This window comes from Hyla sarda, unplaced genomic scaffold, assembly GCF_029499605.1.
Source record: "Hyla sarda isolate aHylSar1 unplaced genomic scaffold, aHylSar1.hap1 scaffold_408, whole genome shotgun sequence".
Taxonomy (NCBI): Eukaryota; Metazoa; Chordata; class Amphibia; order Anura; family Hylidae; genus Hyla; species Hyla sarda.
The window spans coordinates 97,383-118,237 of NW_026610424.1; the positions used below are offsets into that span (position 1 = coordinate 97,383).

Genomic DNA, 20,855 nt, shown 5'->3' on the forward strand with positions numbered 1-20,855 from the left:
AACCCTCTGTACTTTGGTCTATATTGATGCGGGACATAGACAGCCAGCTGATGACCAATCCATTAGTGCAATGGATGGCTGGAAGCATTTGTCTTTGCCTTTGCAATACCACAGAAGCAATGCATGGTCAATGTACAGCAATGACACACCTGTGTGAACAGCCAGGAGACCCCCCCCCCCCCCATGTTATGTTACATAGTTACAGTAGTTAGTACGGTCGAAAAAAGACATATGTCCATCACGTTCAACCAGGGAATTAAGGGGTAGGGGTGTGGCGCGATATTGGGGAAGGGATGAGATTTTATATTTCTTCATAAGCATTAATCTTATTTTGTCAATTAGGAACATTCAGCACCCACCCGCTATCAAGGCAGCTGCCTATCATGTCATGCCCTACCTGCACAGGTGTGCTGGCTACTCAAATGATCCAATTAAGGAGGCCATTTAGTCAGCAGCAGCAGAAGTCCTGTGCCTGGACGCTCCAACAGGGGCCAGACACAAGCAGAAGCAGAAGCAGCAGAAGCAGCAGCAGCACCACCTTTTGTTTTTTGGCTGCAGCAGCAGCAAGGCCCACAGGGCTGGCTAGCTGGCTAGCCAGCAAGCAGGTAGCAATGAAAGTAGGAATCTTTCTTTTTAACCCTGTAAGGGGGTGGTGCACTGTACCCGAAGATACTGCCATATCGGGTCAATGCATAGGGCGACGGAAGCAAGCTTCGAAATCGGCCCCCGTTCTCAAAAATCCATTTAATATATGGTCCCCAGATAGGGGACGTATCAGATATTAAACTGATAAGAACAGATACTACACTTGATCTTAGCCAAAAGGCCGAGAAGCGATAACCGTGAAAGGGGCGGGCCCAACAAGGTCCCCTTCATGGGCACTATCACTGCTTGCTGTCAGGGAGGCTGCCAGACAATTTTCCATGCACACTCTGGGCTGGGGGGCAGTCAACCACCAGTACACACAGCAGAACCTAAACCCATACCATTATTGCTAAGCAGCAAGACAGGGGCCCATTGCACTCCCACGGGGCCTTTTTAAATGCAATCCATAACCCGGATTTGCCAGGAACCCTTCTTACTCCTCCTACTTGCATGTGACACTGGGCTTAGGATCTGCATAGGAAACACACACACAAGCACACACCTACCTTTGTTGCCTGCAGATGCCTCCTTGGCTGTCCCCAAAACGGTATCAAACCAACACCCACGGGAAGCTGTAAGCATAGAGGACATGCCTGCACCCCATTGGACTTACCTGTGTGGGTTAAATCCGGGTTATTTGACAACCTATGGCGGTGATGGTTCTGCTCAGGCAGAGCAGTGCTGATGCTCCTCATAAAGCTGTCGCTGCTGTGAAGGTTCTAGGTGACATCACAAATCCCTTTGGTTACATACACAACAAAGCTGGGTTGTTGTTGTTTACACTCTGCAAGGCCTGTGGAAGTGAGTGACATCATAGCACTGTAGTTCTGAGGGTTCAAGATGGATGCAACAATCTCCTGTTGCTTCTATGAAGGCCGTAATAGACGACATCACCAAACAGCTCCATAGTCACATACACAGCAAAGGAGAGATGTTGTTTACACCTAGTGATGTCAGTGGTATTGAGTGACATCACAGCACAGTGCTAAGGCTCCTGGGCCTGGACACAGCAGCGGCTGCAATATCTCAACGGAGAATACGTTTATATCTATGTGTGTGTGTGCGCATATATATATATATATATATATATATATATATATATATATATATATATATATATATATATATTTCTCCGCCGAAATCACTTTTAAACCCATTTCCACCTTTTTTTCCCTTCTCTTCCTCTTACTTTTTTTTCACGATTTTTTACGTTTTTCTCCTTTTCGCCTCTTTTCTGGGCGTATTATTCTTCTTTTTCTTCTTTTTTTTCGTCTAATGCATACCCCATCAGTGCAGCAATGCTTATTCAATACCGCCAGCAGATGGAGACACTGGGGGATAATTTTCTAAGGATTTATACTGATTTTTCCTGTCTGAATTTGTCGCACAGAAAGTTGCAGGCCAAATATGTGTGACATTTCTGCGACTTTAGCTTCTAGAGCATTTTTACAACATTATACATAGGTGATGAATACATAAAAAGCGACTGTTCAGCGACAGACAAGTCGCATCGGCTGAAAGTAGGCCAGAATGTCAGTCCATGTTGGAGCAGGTTTAGATACAGTCTAAAGCATAGATCTCAAAGTCTGTGCACAGAATTTAGCAAGGGCCTCGCACCTTCTGATGCATCAGGTAGGTGCACAATAGCATAGCCTAACCCTCTGTACTTTGGTCTATATTGATGCGGGACATAGACAGCCAGCTGATGACCAATCCATTAGTGCAATGGATGGCTGGAAGCATTTGTCTTTGCCTTTGCAATACCACAGAAGCAATGCATGGTCAATGTACAGCAATGACACACCTGTGTGAACAGCCAGGAGACCCCCCCCCCCCCATGTTATGTTACATAGTTACATAGTTAGTACGGTCGAAAAAAGACATATGTCCATCACGTTCAACCAGGGAATTAAGGGGTAGGGGTGTGGCGCGATATTGGGGAAGGGATGAGATTTTATATTTCTTCATAAGCATTAATCTTATTTTGTCAATTAGGAACATTCAGCACCCACCCGCTATCAAGGCAGCTGCCTATCATGTCATGCCCTACCTGCACAGGTGTGCTGGCTACTCAAATGATCCAATTAAGGAGGCCATTTAGTCAGCAGCAGCAGAAGTCCTGTGCCTGGACGCTCCAACAGGGGCCAGACACAAGCAGAAGCAGAAGCAGCAGCAGCACCACCTTTTGTTTTTTGGCTGCAGCAGCAGCAGCAAGGCCCACAGGGCTGGCTAGCTGGCTAGCCAGCAAGCAGGTAGCAATGAAAGTAGGAATCTTTCTTTTTAACCCTGTAAGGGGGTGGTGCACTGTACCCGAAGATACTGCCATATCGGGTCAATGCATAGGGCGACGGAAGCAAGCTTCGAAATCGGCCCCCGTTCTCAAAAATCCATTTAATATATGGTCCCCAGATAGGGGACGTATCAGATATTAAACTGATAAGAACAGATACTACACTTGATCTTAGCCAAAAGGCCGAGAAGCGATAACCGTGAAAGGGGCGGGCCCAACAAGGTCCCCTTCATGGGCACTATCACTGCTTGCTGTCAGGGAGGCTGCCAGACAATTTTCCATGCACACTCTGGGCTGGGGGGCAGTCAACCACCAGTACACACAGCAGAACCTAAACCCATACCATTATTGCTAAGCAGCAAGACAGGGGCCCATTGCACTCCCACGGGGCCTTTTTAAATGCAATCCATAACCCGGATTTGCCAGGAACCCTTCTTACTCCTCCTACTTGCATGTGACACTGGGCTTAGGATCTGCATAGGAAACACACACACAAGCACACACCTACCTTTGTTGCCTGCAGATGCCTCCTTGGCTGTCCCCAAACGGTATCAAACCAACACCCACGGGAAGCTGTAAGCATAGAGGACATGCCTGCACCCCATTGGACTTACCTGTGTGGGTTAAATCCGGGTTATTTGACAACCTATGGCGGTGATGGTTCTGCTCAGGCAGAGCAGTGCTGATGCTCCTCATAAAGCTGTCGCTGCTGTGAAGGTTCTAGGTGACATCACAAATCCCTTTGGTTACATACACAACAAAGCTGGGTTGTTGTTGTTTACACTCTGCAAGGCCTGTGGAAGTGAGTGACATCATAGCACTGTAGTTCTGAGGGTTCAAGATGGATGCAACAATCTCCTGTTGCTTCTATGAAGGCCGTAATAGACGACATCACCAAACAGCTCCATAGTCACATACACAGCAAAGGAGAGATGTTGTTTACACCTAGTGATGTCAGTGGTATTGAGTGACATCACAGCACAGTGCTAAGGCTCCTGGGCCTGGACACAGCAGCGGCTGCAATATCTCAACGGAGAATACGTTTATATCTATGTGTGTGTGTGCGCATATATATATATATATATATATATATATATATATATATATATATATATTTCTCCGCCGAAATCACTTTTAAACCCATTTCCACCTTTTTTTCCCTTCTCTTCCTCTTACTTTTTTTTCACGTTTTTTTACGTTTTTCTCCTTTTCGCCTCTTTTCTGGGCGTATTATTCTTCTTTTTCTTCTTTTTTTTCGTCTAATGCATACCCCATCAGTGCAGCAATGCTTATTCAATACCGCCAGCAGATGGAGACACTGGGGGATAATTTTCTAAGGATTTATACTGATTTTTCCTGTCTGAATTTGTCGCACAGAAAGTTGCAGGCCAAATATGTGTGACATTTCTGCGACTTTAGCTTCTAGAGCATTTTTACAACATTATACATAGGTGCTGAATACATAAAAAGCGACTGTTCAGCGACAGACAAGTCGCATCGGCTGAAAGTAGGCCAGAATGTCAGTCCATGTTGGAGCAGGTTTAGATACAGTCTAAAGCATAGATCTCAAAGTCTGTGCACAGAATTTAGCAAGGGCCTCGCACCTTCTGATGCATCAGGTAGGTGCACAATAGCATAGCCTAACCCTCTGTACTTTGGTCTATATTGATGCGGGACATAGACAGCCAGCTAATGACCAATCCATTAGTGCAATGGATGGCTGGAAGCATTTGTCTTTGCCTTTGCAATACCACAGAAGCAATGCATGGTCAATGTACAGCAATGACACACCTGTGTGAACAGCCAGGAGACCCCCCCCCCCATGTTATGTTACATAGTTACATAGTTAGTACGGTCGAAAAAAGACATATGTCCATCACGTTCAACCAGGGAATTAAGGGGTAGGGGTGTGGCGCGATATTGGGGAAGGGATGAGATTTTATATTTCTTCATAAGCATTAATCTTATTTTGTCAATTAGGAACATTCAGCACCCACCCGCTATCAAGGCAGCTGCCTATCATGTCATGCCCTACCTGCACAGGTGTGCTGGCTACTCAAATGATCCAATTAAGGAGGCCATTTAGTCAGCAGCAGCAGAAGTCCTGTGCCTGGATGCTCCAACAGGGGCCAGACACAAGCAGAAGCAGAAGCAGCAGAAGCAGCAGCAGCACCACCTTTTGTTTTTTGGCTGCAGCAGCAGCAGCAAGGCCCACAGGGCTGGCTAGCTGGCTAGCCAGCAAGCAGGTAGCAATGAAAGTAGGAATCTTTCTTTTTAACCCTGTAAGGGGGTGGTGCACTGTACCCGAAGATACTGCCATATCGGGTCAATGCATAGGGCGACGGAAGCAAGCTTCGAAATCGGCACCCGTTCTCAAAAATCCATTTAATATATGGTCCCCAGATAGGGGACGTATCAGATATTAAACTGATAAGAACAGATACTACACTTGATCTTAGCCAAAAGGCCGAGAAGCGATAACCGTGAAAGGGGCGGGCCCAACAAGGTCCCCTTCATGGGCACTATCACTGCTTGCTGTCAGGGAGGCTGCCAGACAATTTTCCATGCACACTCTGGGCTGGGGGGCAGTCAACCACCAGTACACACAGCAGAACCTAAACCCATACCATTATTGCTAAGCAGCAAGACAGGGGCCCATTGCACTCCCACGGGGCCTTTTTAAATGCAATCCATAACCCGGATTTGCCAGGAACCCTTCTTACTCCTCCTACTTGCATGTGACACTGGGCTTAGGATCTGCATAGGAAACACACACACAAGCACACACCTACCTTTGTTGCCTGCAGATGCCTCCTTGGCTGTCCCCAAACGGTATCAAACCAACACCCACGGGAAGCTGTAAGCATAGAGGACATGCCTGCACCCCATTGGACTTACCTGTGTGGGTTAAATCCGGGTTATTTGACAACCTATGGCGGTGATGGTTCTGCTCAGGCAGAGCAGTGCTGATGCTCCTCATAAAGCTGTCGCTGCTGTGAAGGTTCTAGGTGACATCACAAATCCCTTTGGTTACATACACAACAAAGCTGGGTTGTTGTTGTTTACACTCTGCAAGGCCTGTGGAAGTGAGTGACATCATAGCACTGTAGTTCTGAGGGTTCAAGATGGATGCAACAATCTCCTGTTGCTTCTATGAAGGCCGTAATAGACGACATCACCAAACAGCTCCATAGTCACATACACAGCAAAGGAGAGATGTTGTTTACACCTAGTGATGTCAGTGGTATTGAGTGACATCACAGCACAGTGCTAAGGCTCCTGGGCCTGGACACAGCAGCGGCTGCAATATCTCAACGGAGAATACGTTTATATCTATGTGTGTGTGTGCGCATATATATATATATATATATATATATATATATATATATATATTTCTCCGCCGAAATCACTTTTAAACCCATTTCCACCTTTTTTTCCCTTCTCTTCCTCTTACTTTTTTTTCACGTTTTTTTACGTTTTTCTCCTTTTCGCCTCTTTTCTGGGCGTATTATTCTTCTTTTTCTTCTTTTTTTTCGTCTAATGCATACCCCATCAGTGCAGCAATGCTTATTCAATACCGCCAGCAGATGGAGACACTGGGGGATAATTTTCTAAGGATTTATACTGATTTTTCCTGTCTGAATTTGTCGCACAGAAAGTTGCAGGCCAAATATGTGTGACATTTCTGCGACTTTAGCTTCTAGAGCATTTTTACAACATTATACATAGGTGCTGAATACATAAAAAGCGACTGTTCAGCGACAGACAAGTCGCATCGGCTGAAAGTAGGCCAGAATGTCAGTCCATGTTGGAGCAGGTTTAGATACAGTCTAAAGCATAGATCTCAAAGTCTGTGCACAGAATTTAGCAAGGGCCTCGCACCTTCTGATGCATCAGGTAGGTGCACAATAGCATAGCCTAACCCTCTGTACTTTGGTCTATATTGATGCGGGACATAGACAGCCAGCTGATGACCAATCCATTAGTGCAATGGATGGCTGGAAGCATTTGTCTTTGCCTTTGCAATACCACAGAAGCAATGCATGGTCAATGTACAGCAATGACACACCTGTGTGAACAGCCAGGAGACCCCCCCCCCCCCCCCCCCCATGTTATGTTACATAGTTACATAGTTAGTACGGTCGAAAAAAGACATATGTCCATCACGTTCAACCAGGGAATTAAGGGGTAGGGGTGTGGCGCGATATTGGGGAAGGGATGAGATTTTATATTTCTTCATAAGCATTAATCTTATTTTGTCAATTAGGAACATTCAGCACCCACCCGCTATCAAGGCAGCTGCCTATCATGTCATGCCCTACCTGCACAGGTGTGCTGGCTACTCAAATGATCCAATTAAGGAGGCCATTTAGTCAGCAGCAGCAGAAGTCCTGTGCCTGGACGCTCCAACAGGGGCCAGACACAAGCAGAAGCAGAAGCAGCAGCAGCACCACCTTTTGTTTTTTGGCTGCAGCAGCAGCAGCAAGGCCCACAGGGCTGGCTAGCTGGCTAGCCAGCAAGCAGGTAGCAATGAAAGTAGGAATCTTTCTTTTTAACCCTGTAAGGGGGTGGTGCACTGTACCCGAAGATACTGCCATATCGGGTCAATGCATAGGGCGACGGAAGCAAGCTTCGAAATCGGCCCCCGTTCTCAAAAATCCATTTAATATATGGTCCCCAGATAGGGGACGTATCAGATATTAAACTGATAAGAACAGATACTACACTTGATCTTAGCCAAAAGGCCGAGAAGCGATAACCGTGAAAGGGGCGGGCCCAACAAGGTCCCCTTCATGGGCACTATCACTGCTTGCTGTCAGGGAGGCTGCCAGACAATTTTCCATGCACACTCTGGGCTGGGGGGCAGTCAACCACCAGTACACACAGCAGAACCTAAACCCATACCATTATTGCTAAGCAGCAAGACAGGGGCCCATTGCACTCCCACGGGGCCTTTTTAAATGCAATCCATAACCCGGATTTGCCAGGAACCCTTCTTACTCCTCCTACTTGCATGTGACACTGGGCTTAGGATCTGCATAGGAAACACACACACAAGCACACACCTACCTTTGTTGCCTGCAGATGCCTCCTTGGCTGTCCCCAAACGGTATCAAACCAACACCCACGGGAAGCTGTAAGCATAGAGGACATGCCTGCACCCCATTGGACTTACCTGTGTGGGTTAAATCCGGGTTATTTGACAACCTATGGCGGTGATGGTTCTGCTCAGGCAGAGCAGTGCTGATGCTCCTCATAAAGCTGTCGCTGCTGTGAAGGTTCTAGGTGACATCACAAATCCCTTTGGTTACATACACAACAAAGCTGGGTTGTTGTTGTTTACACTCTGCAAGGCCTGTGGAAGTGAGTGACATCATAGCACTGTAGTTCTGAGGGTTCAAGATGGATGCAACAATCTCCTGTTGCTTCTATGAAGGCCGTAATAGACGACATCACCAAACAGCTCCATAGTCACATACACAGCAAAGGAGAGATGTTGTTTACACCTAGTGATGTCAGTGGTATTGAGTGACATCACAGCACAGTGCTAAGGCTCCTGGGCCTGGACACAGCAGCGGCTGCAATATCTCAACGGAGAATACGTTTATATCTATGTGTGTGTGTGCGCATATATATATATATATATATATATATATATATATATATATTTCTCCGCCGAAATCACTTTTAAACCCATTTCCACCTTTTTTTCCCTTCTCTTCCTCTTACTTTTTTTTCACGTTTTTTTACGTTTTTCTCCTTTTCGCCTCTTTTCTGGGCGTATTATTCTTCTTTTTCTTCTTTTTTTTCGTCTAATGCATACCCCATCAGTGCAGCAATGCTTATTCAATACCGCCAGCAGATGGAGACACTGGGGGATAATTTTCTAAGGATTTATACTGATTTTTCCTGTCTGAATTTGTCGCACAGAAAGTTGCAGGCCAAATATGTGTGACATTTCTGCGACTTTAGCTTCTAGAGCATTTTTACAACATTATACATAGGTGCTGAATACATAAAAAGCGACTGTTCAGCGACAGACAAGTCGCATCGGCTGAAAGTAGGCCAGAATGTCAGTCCATGTTGGAGCAGGTTTAGATACAGTCTAAAGCATAGATCTCAAAGTCTGTGCACAGAATTTAGCAAGGGCCTCGCACCTTCTGATGCATCAGGTAGGTGCACAATAGCATAGCCTAACCCTCTGTACTTTGGTCTATATTGATGCGGGACATAGACAGCCAGCTGATGACCAATCCATTAGTGCAATGGATGGCTGGAAGCATTTGTCTTTGCCTTTGCAATACCACAGAAGCAATGCATGGTCAATGTACAGCAATGACACACCTGTGTGAACAGCCAGGAGACCCCCCCCCCCCCCCCCCATGTTATGTTACATAGTTACATAGTTAGTACGGTCGAAAAAAGACATATGTCCATCACGTTCAACCAGGGAATTAAGGGGTAGGGGTGTGGCGCGATATTGGGGAAGGGATGAGATTTTATATTTCTTCATAAGCATTAATCTTATTTTGTCAATTAGGAACATTCAGCACCCACCCGCTATCAAGGCAGCTGCCTATCATGTCATGCCCTACCTGCACAGGTGTGCTGGCTACTCAAATGATCCAATTAAGGAGGCCATTTAGTCAGCAGCAGCAGAAGTCCTGTGCCTGGACGCTCCAACAGGGGCCAGACACAAGCAGAAGCAGAAGCAGCAGAAGCAGCAGCAGCACCACCTTTTGTTTTTTGGCTGCAGCAGCAGCAGCAAGGCCCACAGGGCTGGCTAGCTGGCTAGCCAGCAAGCAGGTAGCAATGAAAGTAGGAATCTTTCTTTTTAACCCTGTAAGGGGGTGGTGCACTGTACCCAAAGATACTGCCATATCGGGTCAATGCATAGGGCGACGGAAGCAAGCTTCGAAATCGGCCCCCGTTCTCAAAAATCCATTTAATATATGGTCCCCAGATAGGGGACGTATCAGATATTAAACTGATAAGAACAGATACTACACTTGATCTTAGCCAAAAGGCCGAGAAGCGATAACCGTGAAAGGGGCGGGCCCAACAAGGTCCCCTTCATGGGCACTATCACTGCTTGCTGTCAGGGAGGCTGCCAGACAATTTTCCATGCACACTCTGGGCTGGGGGGCAGTCAACCACCAGTACACACAGCAGAACCTAAACCCATACCATTATTGCTAAGCAGCAAGACAGGGGCCCATTGCACTCCCACGGGGCCTTTTTAAATGCAATCCATAACCCGGATTTGCCAGGAACCCTTCTTACTCCTCCTACTTGCATGTGACACTGGGCTTAGGATCTGCATAGGAAACACACACACAAGCACACACCTACCTTTGTTGCCTGCAGATGCCTCCTTGGCTGTCCCCAAACGGTATCAAACCAACACCCACGGGAAGCTGTAAGCATAGAGGACATGCCTGCACCCCATTGGACTTACCTGTGTGGGTTAAATCCGGGTTATTTGACAACCTATGGCGGTGATGGTTCTGCTCAGGCAGAGCAGTGCTGATGCTCCTCATAAAGCTGTCGCTGCTGTGAAGGTTCTAGGTAACATCACAAATCCCTTTGGTTACATACACAACAAAGCTGGGTTGTTGTTGTTTACACTCTGCAAGGCCTGTGGAAGTGAGTGACATCATAGCACTGTAGTTCTGAGGGTTCAAGATGGATGCAACAATCTCCTGTTGCTTCTATGAAGGCCGTAATAGACGACATCACCAAACAGCTCCATAGTCACATACACAGCAAAGGAGAGATGTTGTTTACACCTAGTGATGTCAGTGGTATTGAGTGACATCACAGCACAGTGCTAAGGCTCCTGGGCCTGGACACAGCAGCGGCTGCAATATCTCAACGGAGAATACGTTTATATCTATGTGTGTGTGTGCGCATATATATATATATATATATATATATATATATATATATATATATATTTCTCCGCCGAAATCACTTTTAAACCCATTTCCACCTTTTTTTCCCTTCTCTTCCTCTTACTTTTTTTTCACGATTTTTTACGTTTTTCTCCTTTTCGCCTCTTTTCTGGGCGTATTATTCTTCTTTTTCTTCTTTTTTTTCGTCTAATGCATACCCCATCAGTGCAGCAATGCTTATTCAATACCGCCAGCAGATGGAGACACTGGGGGATAATTTTCTAAGGATTTATACTGATTTTTCCTGTCTGAATTTGTCGCACAGAAAGTTGCAGGCCAAATATGTGTGACATTTCTGCGACTTTAGCTTCTAGAGCATTTTTACAACATTATACATAGGTGATGAATACATAAAAAGCGACTGTTCAGCGACAGACAAGTCGCATCGGCTGAAAGTAGGCCAGAATGTCAGTCCATGTTGGAGCAGGTTTAGATACAGTCTAAAGCATAGATCTCAAAGTTTGTGCACAGAATTTAGCAAGGGCCTCGCACCTTCTGATGCATCAGGTAGGTGCACAATAGCATAGCCTAACCCTCTGTACTTTGGTCTATATTGATGCGGGACATAGACAGCCAGCTGATGACCAATCCATTAGTGCAATGGATGGCTGGAAGCATTTGTCTTTGCCTTTGCAATACCACAGAAGCAATGCATGGTCAATGTACAGCAATGACACACCTGTGTGAACAGCCAGGAGACCCCCCCCCCCCCCATGTTATGTTACATAGTTACATAGTTAGTACGGTCGAAAAAAGACATATGTCCATCACGTTCAACCAGGGAATTAAGGGGTAGGGGTGTGGCGCGATATTGGGGAAGGGATGAGATTTTATATTTCTTCATAAGCATTAATCTTATTTTGTCAATTAGGAACATTCAGCACCCACCCGCTATCAAGGCAGCTGCCTATCATGTCATGCCCTACCTGCACAGGTGTGCTGGCTACTCAAATGATCCAATTAAGGAGGCCATTTAGTCAGCAGCAGCAGAAGTCCTGTGCCTGGACGCTCCAACAGGGGCCAGACACAAGCAGAAGCAGAAGCAGCAGAAGCAGCAGCAGCACCACCTTTTGTTTTTTGGCTGCAGCAGCAGCAGCAAGGCCCACAGGGCTGGCTAGCTGGCTAGCCAGCAAGCAGGTAGCAATGAAAGTAGGAATCTTTCTTTTTAACCCTGTAAGGGGGTGGTGCACTGTACCCGAAGATACTGCCATATCGGGTCAATGCATAGGGCGACGGAAGCAAGCTTCGAAATCGGCCCCCGTTCTCAAAAATCCATTTAATATATGGTCCCCAGATAGGGGACGTATCAGATATTAAACTGATAAGAACAGATACTACACTTGATCTTAGCCAAAAGGCCGAGAAGCGATAACCGTGAAAGGGGCGGGCCCAACAAGGTCCCCTTCATGGGCACTATCACTGCTTGCTGTCAGGGAGGCTGCCAGACAATTTTCCATGCACACTCTGGGCTGGGGGGCAGTCAACCACCAGTACACACAGCAGAACCTAAACCCATACCATTATTGCTAAGCAGCAAGACAGGGGCCCATTGCACTCCCACGGGGCCTTTTTAAATGCAATCCATAACCCGGATTTGCCAGGAACCCTTCTTACTCCTCCTACTTGCATGTGACACTGGGCTTAGGATCTGCATAGGAAACACACACACAAGCACACACCTACCTTTGTTGCCTGCAGATGCCTCCTTGGCTGTCCCCAAACGGTATCAAACCAACACCCACGGGAAGCTGTAAGCATAGAGGACATGCCTGCACCCCATTGGACTTACCTGTGTGGGTTAAATCCGGGTTATTTGACAACCTATGGCGGTGATGGTTCTGCTCAGGCAGAGCAGTGCTGATGCTCCTCATAAAGCTGTCGCTGCTGTGAAGGTTCTAGGTGACATCACAAATCCCTTTGGTTACATACACAACAAAGCTGGGTTGTTGTTGTTTACACTCTGCAAGGCCTGTGGAAGTGAGTGACATCATAGCACTGTAGTTCTGAGGGTTCAAGATGGATGCAACAATCTCCTGTTGCTTCTATGAAGGCCGTAATAGACGACATCACCAAACAGCTCCATAGTCACATACACAGCAAAGGAGAGATGTTGTTTACACCTAGTGATGTCAGTGGTATTGAGTGACATCACAGCACAGTGCTAAGGCTCCTGGGCCTGGACACAGCAGCGGCTGCAATATCTCAACGGAGAATACGTTTATATCTATGTGTGTGTGTGCGCATATATATATATATATATATATATATATATATATATATTTCTCCGCCGAAATCACTTTTAAACCCATTTCCACCTTTTTTTCCCTTCTCTTCCTCTTACTTTTTTTTCACGTTTTTTTACGTTTTTCTCCTTTTCGCCTCTTTTCTGGGCGTATTATTCTTCTTTTTCTTCTTTTTTTTCGTCTAATGCATACCCCATCAGTGCAGCAATGCTTATTCAATACCGCCAGCAGATGGAGACACTGGGGGATAATTTTCTAAGGATTTATACTGATTTTTCCTGTCTGAATTTGTCGCACAGAAAGTTGCAGGCCAAATATGTGTGACATTTCTGCGACTTTAGCTTCTAGAGCATTTTTACAACATTATACATAGGTGCTGAATACATAAAAAGCGACTGTTCAGCGACAGACAAGTCGCATCGGCTGAAAGTAGGCCAGAATGTCAGTCCATGTTGGAGCAGGTTTAGATACAGTCTAAAGCATAGATCTCAAAGTCTGTGCACAGAATTTAGCAAGGGCCTCGCACCTTCTGATGCATCAGGTAGGTGCACAATAGCATAGCCTAACCCTCTGTACTTTGGTCTATATTGATGCGGGACATAGACAGCCAGCTGATGACCAATCCATTAGTGCAATGGATGGCTGGAAGCATTTGTCTTTGCCTTTGCAATACCACAGAAGCAATGCATGGTCAATGTACAGCAATGACACACCTGTGTGAACAGCCAGGAGACCCCCCCCCCCCATGTTATGTTACATAGTTACATAGTTAGTACGGTCGAAAAAAGACATATGTCCATCACGTTCAACCAGGGAATTAAGGGGTAGGGGTGTGGCGCGATATTGGGGAAGGGATGAGATTTTATATTTCTTCATAAGCATTAATCTTATTTTGTCAATTAGGAACATTCAGCACCCACCCGCTATCAAGGCAGCTGCCTATCATGTCATGCCCTACCTGCACAGGTGTGCTGGCTACTCAAATGATCCAATTAAGGAGGCCATTTAGTCAGCAGCAGCAGAAGTCCTGTGCCTGGACGCTCCAACAGGGGCCAGACACAAGCAGAAGCAGAAGCAGCAGAAGCAGCAGCAGCACCACCTTTTGTTTTTTGGCTGCAGCAGCAGCAGCAAGGCCCACAGGGCTGGCTAGCTGGCTAGCCAGCAAGCAGGTAGCAATGAAAGTAGGAATCTTTCTTTTTAACCCTGTAAGGGGGTGGTGCACTGTACCCGAAGATACTGCCATATCGGGTCAATGCATAGGGCGACGGAAGCAAGCTTCGAAATCGGCCCCCGTTCTCAAAAATCCATTTAATATATGGTCCCCAGATAGGGGACGTATCAGATATTAAACTGATAAGAACAGATACTACACTTGATCTTAGCCAAAAGGCCGAGAAGCGATAACCGTGAAAGGGGCGGGCCCAACAAGGTCCCCTTCATGGGCACTATCACTGCTTGCTGTCAGGGAGGCTGCCAGACAATTTTCCATGCACACTCTGGGCTGGGGGGCAGTCAACCACCAGTACACACAGCAGAACCTAAACCCATACCATTATTGCTAAGCAGCAAGACAGGGGCCCATTGCACTCCCACGGGGCCTTTTTAAATGCAATCCATAACCCGGATTTGCCAGGAACCCTTCTTACTCCTCCTACTTGCATGTGACACTGGGCTTAGGATCTGCATAGGAAACACACACACAAGCACACACCTACCTTTGTTGCCTGCAGATGCCTCCTTGGCTGTCCCCAAACGGTATCAAACCAACACCCACGGGAAGCTGTAAGCATAGAGGACATGCCTGCACCCCATTGGACTTACCTGTGTGGGTTAAATCCGGGTTATTTGACAACCTATGGCGGTGATGGTTCTGCTCAGGCAGAGCAGTGCTGATGCTCCTCATAAAGCTGTCGCTGCTGTGAAGGTTCTAGGTGACATCACAAATCCCTTTGGTTACATACACAACAAAGCTGGGTTGTTGTTGTTTACACTCTGCAAGGCCTGTGGAAGTGAGTGACATCATAGCACTGTAGTTCTGAGGGTTCAAGATGGATGCAACAATCTCCTGTTGCTTCTATGAAGGCCGTAATAGACGACATCACCAAACAGCTCCATAGTCACATACACAGCAAAGGAGAGATGTTGTTTACACCTAGTGATGTCAGTGGTATTGAGTGACATCACAGCACAGTGCTAAGGCTCCTGGGCCTGGACACAGCAGCGGCTGCAATATCTCAACGGAGAATACGTTTATATCTATGTGTGTGTGAGCGCATATATATATATATATATATATATATATATATATATATATATATATATTTCTCCGCCGAAATCACTTTTAAACCCATTTCCACCTTTTTTTCCCTTCTCTTCCTCTTACTTTTTTTTCACGTTTTTTTACGTTTTTCTCCTTTTCGCCTCTTTTCTGGGCGTATTATTCTTCTTTTTCTTCTTTTTTTTCGTCTAATGCATACCCCATCAGTGCAGCAATGCTTATTCAATACCGCCAGCAGATGGAGACACTGGGGGATAATTTTCTAAGGATTTATACTGATTTTTCCTGTCTGAATTTGTCGCACAGAAAGTTGCAGGCCAAATATGTGTGACATTTCTGCGACTTTAGCTTCTAGAGCATTTTTACAACATTATACATAGGTGCTGAATACATAAAAAGCGACTGTTCAGCGACAGACAAGTCGCATCGGCTGAAAGTAGGCCAGAATGTCAGTCCATGTTGGAGCAGGTTTAGATACAGTCTAAAGCATAGATCTCAAAGTCTGTGCACAGAATTTAGCAAGGGCCTCGCACCTTCTGATGCATCAGGTAGGTGCACAATAGCATAGCCTAACCCTCTGTACTTTGGTCTATATTGATGCGGGACATAGACAGCCAGCTGATGACCAATCCATTAGTGCAATGGATGGCTGGAAGCATTTGTCTTTGCCTTTGCAATACCACAGAAGCAATGCATGGTCAATGTACAGCAATGACACACCTGTGTGAACAGCCAGGAGACCCCCCCCCCCCCCCCCCCATGTTATGTTACATAGTTACATAGTTAGTACGGTCGAAAAAAGACATATGTCCATCACGTTCAACCAGGGAATTAAGGGGTAGGGGTGTGGCGCGATATTGGGGAAGGGATGAGATTTTATATTTCTTCATAAGCATTAATCTTATTTTGTCAATTAGGAACATTCAGCACCCACCCGCTATCAAGGCAGCTGCCTATCATGTCATGCCCTACCTGCACAGGTGTGCTGGCTACTCAAATGATCCAATTAAGGAGGCCATTTAGTCAGCAGCAGCAGAAGTCCTGTGCCTGGACGCTCCAACAGGGGCCAGACACAAGCAGAAGCAGAAGCAGCAGAAGCAGCAGCAGCACCACCTTTTGTTTTTTGGCTGCAGCAGCAGCAAGGCCCACAGGGCTGGCTAGCTGGCTAGCCAGCAAGCAGGTAGCAATGAAAGTAGGAATCTTTCTTTTTAACCCTGTAAGGGGGTGGTGCACTGTACCCGAAGATACTGCCATATCGGGTCAATGCATAGGGCGACGGAAGCAAGCTTCGAAATCGGCCCCCGTTCTCAAAAATCCATTTAATATATGGTCCCCAGATAGGGGACGTATCAGATATTAAACTGATAAGAACAGATTTTTTTTTTTTTTTTTTTTTATCTAAAGCCGAGGAACGTGCTTTCGATTCACCCAAAGTGCAAGAAAAAGTGCAAACGTGTTACACTAAAAAAACGTGCACAAAGGATGCGGTCTATCGCAAGCCCTTCTCCGATAGGAGAGAGGCCCCCCAACAAACCTTACCCTTCACCTCAGGACCAAAAGGTACCTGCGAGGTTCCAGGTTCGATGTCCCTTTTCGCCGAAGCTACTAGGGGACCACAAATGCTCCCGGCATCCCCCTTGGCGTTAGCCAAGGTATCTGCCCGCAGAGCCGATTACGGTAGGTACCCTGCCAAAGCAGGAGTACCCGGGGTGTTTGCAGGGAGGTGCGGAACCTAATGGCCACACACACCTCCCCTAGACCGCCAGGAGGGACACCCAGAAGGGCTACCGCATCCTGACCAATCCTGTGAACACACAACACGCAAAAAGTGACACAGTGAGACAAAAAAGAAATAAATAAGTGAATGTGTGCAGATATACTGCCCGGACATCCGGCCGGATCTATAAAAATTTCTCTGATCCTAGCCAGAAGGCCGGGAATCAAGAGGTGAGTGCCACAAGGTGAAGAGATTATGGTGCCCGTGCTTCAACTCAGTGAGTCTATTCTCCCAGTGAGTTTCGGCACCTCGGGGTCACCACTCCCCGAGGCACAAAAGTACCTCGGCTCTAGACCCTCTCAGCCTCATGGCGAGACCCGGAGGGAACAGGTCACATCGGGGCAGCCGTCGAGCTGATTCCTCAGAACCAGCCCCGGAAAGCCCTGGTACACCTGCATCCTCCATGCAGCACCCATCCCCACCAGCATGAAAACTGATAAGAACAGATACTACACTTGATCTTAGCCAAAAGGCCGAGAAGCGATAACCGTGAAAGGGGCGGGCCCAACAAGGTCCCCTTCATGGGCACTATCACTGCTTGCTGTCAGGGAGGCTGCCAGACAATTTTCCATGCACACTCTGGGCTGGGGGGCAGTCAACCACCAGTACACACAGCAGAACCTAAACCCATACCATTATTGCTAAGCAGCAAGACAGGGGCCCATTGCACTCCCACGGGGCCTTTTTAAATGCAATCCATAACCCGGATTTGCCAGGAACCCTTCTTACTCCTCCTACTTGCATGTGACACTGGGCTTAGGATCTGCATAGGAAACACACACACAAGCACACACCTACCTTTGTTGCCTGCAGATGCCTCCTTGGCTGTCCCCAAACGGTATCAAACCAACACCCACGGGAAGCTGTAAGCATAGAGGACATGCCTGCACCCCATTGGACTTACCTGTGTGGGTTAAATCCGGGTTATTTGACAACCTATGGCGGTGATGGTTCTGCTCAGGCAGAGCAGTGCTGATGCTCCTCATAAAGCTGTCGCTGCTGTGAAGGTTCTAGGTGACATCACAAATCCCTTTGGTTACATACACAACAAAGCTGGGTTGTTGTTGTTTACACTCTGCAAGGCCTGTGGAAGTGAGTGACATCATAGCACTGTAGTTCTGAGGGTTCAAGATGGATGCAACAATCTCCTGTTGCTTCTATGAAGGCCGTAATAGACGACATCACCAAACAGCTCCATAGTCACATACACAGCAAAGGAGAGATGTTGTTTACACCTAGTGATGTCAGTGGTATTGAGTGACATCACAGCACAGTGCTAAGGCTCCTGGGCCTGGACACAGCAGCGGCTGCAATATCTCAACGGAGAATACGTTTATATCTATGTGTGTGTGTGCGCATATATATATATATATATATATATATATATATATATATATATATATTTCTCCGCCGAAATCACTTTTAAACCCATTTCCACCTTTTTTTCCCTTCTCTTCCTCTTACTTTTTTTTCACGTTTTTTTACGTTTTTCTCCTTTTCGCCTCTTTTCTGGGCGTATTATTCTTCTTTTTCTTCTTTTTTTTCGTCTAATGCATACCCCATCAGTGCAGCAATGCTTATTCAATACCGCCAGCAGATGGAGACACTGGGGGATAATTTTCTAAGGATTTATACTGATTTTTCCTGTCTGAATTTGTCGCACAGAAAGTTGCAGGCCAAATATGTGTGACATTTCTGCGACTTTAGCTTCTAGAGCATTTTTACAACATTATACATAGGTGCTGAATACATAAAAAGCGACTGTTCAGCGACAGACAAGTCGCATCGGCTGAAAGTAGGCCAGAATGTCAGTCCATGTTGGAGCAGGTTTAGATACAGTCTAAAGCATAGATCTCAAAGTCTGTGCACAGAATTTAGCAAGGGCCTCGCACCTTCTGATGCATCAGGTAGGTGCACAATAGCATAGCCTAACCCTCTGTACTTTGGTCTATATTGATGCGGGACATAGACAGCCAGCTGATGACCAATCCATTAGTGCAATGGATGGCTGGAAGCATTTGTCTTTGCCTTTGCAATACCACAGAAGCAATGCATGGTCAATGTACAGCAATGACACACCTGTGTGAACAGCCAGGAGACCCCCCCATGTTATGTTACATAGTTACATAGTTAGTACGGTCGAAAAAAGACATATGTCCATCACGTTCAACCAGGGAATTAAGGGGTAGGGGTGTGGCGCGATATTGGGGAAGGGATGAGATTTTATATTTCTTCATAAGCATTAATCTTATTTTGTCAATTAGGAACATTCAGCACCCACCCGCTATCAAGGCAGCTGCCTATCATGTCATGCCCTACCTGCACAGGTGTGCTGGCTACTCAAATGATCCAATTAAGGAGGCCATTTAGTCAGCAGCAGCAGAAGTCCTGTGCCTGGACGCTCCAACAGGGGCCAGACACAAGCAGAAGCAGAAGCAGCAGAAGCAGCAGCAGCACCACCTTTTGTTTTTTGGCTGCAGCAGCAGCAAGGCCCACAGGGCTGGCTAGCTGGCTAGCCAGCAAGCAGGTAGCAATGAAAGTAGGAATCTTTCTTTTTAACCCTGTAAGGGGGTGGTGCACTGTACCCGAAGATACTGCCATATCGGGTCAATGCATAGGGCGACGGAAGCAAGCTTCGAAATCGGCCCCCGTTCTCAAAAATCCATTTAATATATGGTCCCCAGATAGGGGACGTATCAGATATTAAACTGATAAGAACAGATTTTTTTGATTGAAAGAGCTTTATTTTCCGTTCAGTCATTACAAGTCGTACAATAAATTACAGTCACACAAAGCATGATAGTACAATACACAGCAAAGGTTCCCTAAGCTATACATCGCACACCATGCTACTCTAACATTCAGCTCAATCCTGCAATAGAAAGGCACAAGAGATCAAACAAAAACCAATTAATACAATCTGTGATCGGGGTAGGGGTGTGGGCGACTATGTGGGGGTAGGGAGGGGGCGGATCACAGGGCCAAACTGTTGGGCTGTATCTTCAGGGAGACATGGGAGAAGGAGAGGGGTCTTCACTCCTCTTCTTCCTCATCAACGGCCGAGCTGTCCAAGATGGAATAGTCTCTAAGCAGGTTCTTGATGAACCTGCGGCAGTCCCGGACGGACATGTTTTCCCTGTTGATCACGAGGCGGTTCCTGGCAAGCCACACTGCGTCCTTAAAACAGTTCATAAGGCGCCAGGCCTCCTGGATGGCCTCCACGTCGTGGGTCCCAGGGAACAGGCCGTAAAGCACCGAATGGTACGATAGGCAGCTCCTGGGCACTGAGTCTCTGAGTTCATGTTCTAGGGCGTCCAACAGACCCTGTGCAAAGGGGCACTGCCAAAACACGTGGAAAGATGTTTCCTCCACGTAGGGGCAACGAGGGCAGTACCGGGTCTTGCACAGGTTGCGGGCATGCATGAATGACCTGAGAGAGAGACCTCCCATGACGGCCATCCACGACAAGTCCTTGTGTCCATTGGTAAGCCGCTTTGAGGCCACATTGTTCCAAACTGTCTCTGCAGTGGCTGCGGGGAGTCCCGGAACCAGCTCGGTCAAGTCCTTAGCTCGGATGAGCTTGTGGATTGTCTTCGGCTTCCATAGGTCGGGTTTCAGTCCTTCCAGCTGGTGCTCCCTCACAAACCGGACAACATCCCCATAGAAC

The 20,855-nt window shown here is 46.7% G+C and overlaps 8 non-coding genes and 2 pseudogenes across 8 annotated transcripts; all 10 read right to left on the reverse strand.

The window, feature by feature from the left end:
• Positions 1-647: 647 nt before the first annotated feature.
• LOC130333444 (U2 spliceosomal RNA) lies at positions 648-838 on the reverse strand. Its single transcript, XR_008875624.1, has one exon. It is a non-coding gene; the product is annotated as a U2 spliceosomal RNA (small nuclear RNA).
• Positions 839-2,939: 2,101 nt separating this feature from the next.
• Positions 2,940-3,130, reverse strand: LOC130333446 (U2 spliceosomal RNA). The gene has a single exon (XR_008875626.1). It is a non-coding gene; the product is annotated as a U2 spliceosomal RNA (small nuclear RNA).
• Positions 3,131-5,223: 2,093 nt separating this feature from the next.
• LOC130333389 (U2 spliceosomal RNA) lies at positions 5,224-5,414 on the reverse strand. The gene has a single exon (XR_008875594.1). It is a non-coding gene; the product is annotated as a U2 spliceosomal RNA (small nuclear RNA).
• Positions 5,415-7,501: 2,087 nt separating this feature from the next.
• LOC130333447 (U2 spliceosomal RNA) lies at positions 7,502-7,692 on the reverse strand. Its single transcript, XR_008875627.1, has one exon. It is a non-coding gene; the product is annotated as a U2 spliceosomal RNA (small nuclear RNA).
• Positions 7,693-9,784: 2,092 nt separating this feature from the next.
• LOC130333386 (U2 spliceosomal RNA) lies at positions 9,785-9,975 on the reverse strand. Its single transcript, XR_008875592.1, has one exon. It is a non-coding gene; the product is annotated as a U2 spliceosomal RNA (small nuclear RNA).
• A 2,094-nt stretch (positions 9,976-12,069) lies between these two features.
• LOC130333448 (U2 spliceosomal RNA) lies at positions 12,070-12,260 on the reverse strand. Its single transcript, XR_008875628.1, has one exon. It is a non-coding gene; the product is annotated as a U2 spliceosomal RNA (small nuclear RNA).
• A 2,084-nt stretch (positions 12,261-14,344) lies between these two features.
• On the reverse strand, positions 14,345-14,535 carry LOC130333449 (U2 spliceosomal RNA). Its single transcript, XR_008875629.1, has one exon. It is a non-coding gene; the product is annotated as a U2 spliceosomal RNA (small nuclear RNA).
• A 2,098-nt stretch (positions 14,536-16,633) lies between these two features.
• On the reverse strand, positions 16,634-16,820 carry LOC130333413 (U2 spliceosomal RNA). The gene has a single exon (XR_008875605.1). It is a non-coding gene; the product is annotated as a U2 spliceosomal RNA (small nuclear RNA).
• A 693-nt stretch (positions 16,821-17,513) lies between these two features.
• On the reverse strand, positions 17,514-17,673 carry LOC130333418 (U2 spliceosomal RNA; annotated as a pseudogene).
• A 2,084-nt stretch (positions 17,674-19,757) lies between these two features.
• LOC130333396 (U2 spliceosomal RNA) lies at positions 19,758-19,930 on the reverse strand (annotated as a pseudogene).
• Between the last annotated feature and the right edge of the window lie 925 nt (positions 19,931-20,855).